Raw genomic sequence first — 5,000 nt, 5'->3', positions numbered from 1 at the left:
GTCATTGTAATGTTAGATGTGTGCATTGTTAAAGTGACGCCTCTGTTGTTTAATGTAATCAAACAGAAAATCTAAATAAATGAGAGCTTCATGAGCTGCTCTTACATCAGAGTGAGTGAGTGACACTGTGAACACGCTGATGAGATGAGCTGGATTCTGTTTCATCAGGAGAGCTAGTTTTAACACGCTCATGTGTTTGCTCATGTGTTTGCTCATGTGTTTGCTCATCTGTTTGCTCATGTGTTTGCTCATGTGTTTGCTCATCTGTTTGCTCATGTGTTTGCTCATGTGTTTGCTCATGTGTTTGCTCATGTGTTTGCTCATCTGTTTGCTCATGTGTTTGCTCATGTGTTTGCTCATCTGTTTGCTCATGTGTTTGCTCATGTGTTTGCTCATGTGTTTGCTCATGTGTTTGCTCATGTGTTTGCGGCTGATGTACACTATTTCTTTTTTCTTTTGTAAATAATAATAGTAAAACGCATTACTGACCGTTCAACTGTTTATTTACAATGAAACAGCTCCAAATCAACATGTTTAGTCATTTGGGGAGTGTTTCAGGGGGAAATCTCTCATTATGGTGGGCATTTCCTGATTTTCACATCTCGATGTTGATGTGTGTGCTTCAGTCAAGCTCATGCTGTGAAACACTATCAACATGTCCACTGTGGATTATATTAGACTCCTGCTTTCAATAGCGATTTCAAAACTCTGAACAGGGGAAGTGCTCGACTCTGCAGAGGCCGGTATTGATCAGAGATCGACTGTGCATAGGGTTACGAGAGGAAATGTGTCTTGAACTTGCAAACAGTCGCTAAGTGCTGGAGAACAGATGTAATGCACTGATCCAGTTTAGTTTTCAGTCCCACTCATTCCTGCTGAAAAATCCAGCTTAAGCCTGCCCAGGCTGGTTGGCTGGTTTTAGCTGGTTGACCAGGCTGGTTTTAGAGGGGTTTTGGCCATTTCCAGGCTGGTTTCCAGCTATTTCCAGCCTGGTCTTAGCTGGTCAGGCTGGAAAATGACCAGCCAAATCCAGCTAAAACCAGCTTGACCGGCATGGTTTAAGCTGGATATAGCTGGTTTTGGCTGGACTCCCAGCTTGGATAGGCTGGTCAAGCTGGTTTTAGCTGGTCATCTCCCAGCCTGACCAGCTAAGACTAATGTCTACTGTTTATCTCCCTCATGGGGACAGTCACTTTAGTTATTGAGCAAGACAGTGGGATTCAGACTGAAGTGTCATCTAAAGACTTCACCGGGTTATGTTAACTAGGAGAGTTGGAACATTTAGTCAAGTTGTTGTGTAACTGCTCTGTCCTGTAGACATTTAACAATACACGGTGAATATTAGTTAAGGAGGCTGATGCACTGTCCTTAAACCTGCTAATCTTTATTTAAAACTGCTTTAATTCAAGACAAACTGTAAGAAATGAGACTTATTACGAGTCCAGAAGAATTATCTGTGTTTTACAGCAAACACTGAGGAAATCTCCTGTGTTTGTTAAAGATCATGTGGACATCATTATAATAATTAGCGGAGGCCAAGAAAGACTTGATTAGCATCTGCTGACGTGTCCAGCTGCTGAACTGTGCCCTGATGTACGCCAGTATCAGAAGTGTGCTGTCCTACAACACAGAGTGACTTGTCAAATACATGAACATGGAGATTATTTAGAGTTTTTTAATTAGCTTGTTTAAGAAGACTGCAGAAAAAATGACTAATAATCATCGTTTGAGTAGTTATAATTAGTTAAATCCTCGTTTTAGTTAGAGCTGTGTTAGTGCGCCCTCATGTGGCCTCTGCATGCGCTGCAGGCTTTATAGAGTGAGCAAATCAACAGGTCAGGTGTGCTGCAGTGTGCTCCGCCTGCTGGATTACCCATTCACACACACTGTCATCATCACATGATCTCTCATAACATCACGTCACCTTTATTAACACACACACTGGAGTGTGTTCAGTAAAAGTGTTTCCATCAGTGTATGCGCATCTCTTCTTATCCGATATGCAGTTCCTCCTCATCTGTTATGTGCAGCGTTTTTAAGGATGATGTGCATCTTGGCGTTTCCATCAGCCGTGTTGTGTGTTAAACACAGGTGGATTAAACACAGCAGGTGATTTATACATGACAGTCCTGCCAGATGTGCGCGCGCCCGCAGGGTTGCCAGATCCTCTCATCTAGGCTTGGCTCATCATCAGTGTGTGGTGCTCCAGTCAGTGGGCCGGTGCGGGCGGCGATACACTGCTGTTATTGTTCTGTATACAGCGCGTCTCTCTGCTTATGGACTGCTTGATGGAGATTATTGCGCCACACAGAGATGTGCTGTGAAGCGCTTCATGACTGCTTGTTCAGAAGTTCAGTACATCCTCTGGCGTTGCTGTAAGTGAAATGCCGCCCTCAATGCTCCGTTATTCCGCGGTGGGCATTCGGTGTATGACGGGGGGATCTGCACCCGCCAGCGGTTCCCTTACTCCGCTTCACTGACTGAAGTAAAGCTGGCGCATTCCGACTCTCTCTGTGTATCATATACACTTACATAATCTCAGGAAAGTATTCTTTACCAACTCTAAATATTAAAATCATTTAACAGCCAATGTCTATCAAAGTACAGCATTGTCCACAGTCAGTTCAACAGTGCTAATGTTATAATAACTTTACCTCAATCTGAAATAGCGTGCGTGTGTGTGTGTGTGCGTGTGTGTGTGTGTGTGTGCCTGCAACACAACATCAGCAGTTTCCCTGAGCTAATATGATTTCACTGCTTAGAATTTGCAAAGATGACTTTTCTGAAATGACATTAGGCTCATAGTTCAGCTTTAGCGCAGTCGGTCACTGTTATCGGTGATGAAGGCGCTCAGTGCAGCGCGGAGGCGAGTCTGCCAGTCGGTGAACTTTCACCTAGTAACGATCAGCTGTCTGACCCTCAACATCAGCACGAGCAGCACACACACACACACACACACACACACACACACACACACACACATACACACACACACACACACACACACACACACACACACACACACACACACACACAAGCGATAGAACCAACTTCTGCATCTGTCAGTGAACACACACTGAGGGCTGGAGCTCCAGAACAGCAGACCCGAGCTCAGTGTGCCGCACATTACCTGCGTCAGTGATTAATATCCCCGTGTGTGTGTGTGTGTGTGTGTGTGTGTGTGTGTGTGTGTGTCAGTATATTGGTGCCGCTCACCGTTCGCTATTCTTCAGTCTCTGGACGGGAAAAACAAACAACCTGAAGCTCGACTGCGACTCTCTCAGCTGCCCGCAAGTTTCTCAAAAAGCCTTGAGCGCATGCTCGTGCTGTGGCGCATGCGCAGTCGATCAACCCCAGCTGACAGCTCAGTGTGTGCGCGAACTACAGAAGTGCAGATGAGGCTCTTCATCTGGGTGATCCACTGTAATGAGCAGTCCATTCTGCCAGAACTGCGGTCCAGAGGAGGGTGACGGGGGAACATGTTGATATGTAACAGCCCTAAATATGAAAGTCAGCTCAGCACAACCCCAGAACCAGATCCACATCAGTTCATCACAACAGTTTAACAGCAGAAGCGTATGAAGAGCTGATGTGGCTGATCAGAACTCATCTTGCGGGAATATGTCAGCAGCACACAGGGGATTTATTCAAGTTAATGATTTTTTCTAATCAGAGACTGCAGCCAGATTTAGCACCAGAGGAGGAAACACTGATCTCCAGCGGCGGAACACCTGTCTGACCCACACACGACCAGCGATCCAAGAGCTGACCCAGATCCCTGCATTGGCCCGTCCTATGTACTATTGTCAGTCGCCCGGAGCCCCGCGATGATCTGAGTGACCCTCAAACACTGCTGTCATATTCACCATGAACAGAAGCTCATGCGCAAACGCGAACGCTGGATTCTCACATGGCGTCCAGCACAAGCACTAATATACACCAGACAGCTCACAACAAGGGCTAGGAGAAAAGATAAGCTCCAGATTTGATGTAAAGATGAGCTCTGTATAATTCATCCATGACATATAACTTAAATGATGCACACAGTACACCACAGCAGTCTGAAATATTAGACACACAGCCAGCATCATCTGCATAACTCCGCCCACCATCAGCTATTGGGTCAACTAGAATGACGTCACACAGACTCCACACATCTTCTCAGGTTGTAATTTATTTTAGTATATATCCAGTTAAAGAGGTTTTGGAGAGATTTCATTTGGATATCGATTATTTCTGTGATTTTTGTTGTATGGAAAAGGAATCTATTGTCCACATGTTTTGTAATTGTATATATACAAGGATTTTCTGGGTGGATGTGGAAAATTTTCTAAGAAGGAAAACAAATATTGTGTTTAAGTTAAAAAAATTTGATATTTGCATTTATTATTTTAATACATGTAAAAAAATTACCTTTCTGGTACAACTTTTTATTATTTTGGGAAAGTTTCATATACATAAAAAAAAAATGGACTGGATCAAAGCCAAATTTTGTTCACTTTCTTCAAGAGACTAAGGACTACTGCACAAGTTTGGAAAACATTGTTAATAACAAAGCAAAGAAGACTTGTAATATTTTTAAGGAATATAAGATTTTCATTTACTGAATGTTTTTTATTTATTTTTTTATTTTATATATATCAATATACACTCTGGCATGTATTTTTTTCTGTATAGTATTGTATAGTTATGTACTTGTTAATAAAATAAAAAATAAAATAAAAAAAGGTTGTAATTTATTTACTTTCTTTATTTGATGATTTTGGTAATTTACTGTCTTATGAGCGCTTTATGACTGTTCATGACTTTCCTATTCCCTTTAGAGAATATACAACTGTTCTTACAGCTATCCCTACAGGATTAATGCATCTGCTCAAAACTCATATACAATACAACACAGCAAATATGAAAGAATCAGCATTAGTACTGGAAGGCTTTGACTTTCATGATAAGAAATGCAATAATAAGCATATTCATCTAATTCTTCAGCAGAGAAATCG

The 5,000-nt window shown here is 42.4% G+C and overlaps 1 protein-coding gene across 8 annotated transcripts in view; it reads right to left on the bottom strand.

Annotated features, from left to right (window-relative positions):
- Positions 1 to 3,301, bottom strand: part of LOC101884216 (acyl-CoA dehydrogenase family member 11) — a 16,171-nt gene extending 12,870 nt beyond the window's left edge. For 7 of the 8 annotated variants that reach the window (XM_087238345.1, XM_087238346.1, XM_087238344.1 and 4 more), the window contains exon 1: positions 3,217 to 3,301. The gene's annotated coding sequence lies outside the window, so the exon portion shown is untranslated. Of the gene's footprint in view, positions 212 to 428; positions 1,034 to 1,536; positions 1,623 to 3,216 lie in introns of those variants that run through there. The other variant, XM_087238347.1, reaches the window with a different exon arrangement.
- Positions 3,302 to 5,000: the final 1,699 nt, after the last annotated feature.

Source organism: Danio rerio, chromosome 1 (genome assembly GCF_052040795.2).
Source record: "Danio rerio strain M-AB ecotype USA chromosome 1, GRCz13ab, whole genome shotgun sequence".
NCBI lineage: Eukaryota > Metazoa > Chordata > Actinopteri > Cypriniformes > Danionidae > Danio > Danio rerio.
Note: the sequence above shows the minus strand (reverse complement) of the source record. Positions and strands in the feature narration are given on the sequence as shown.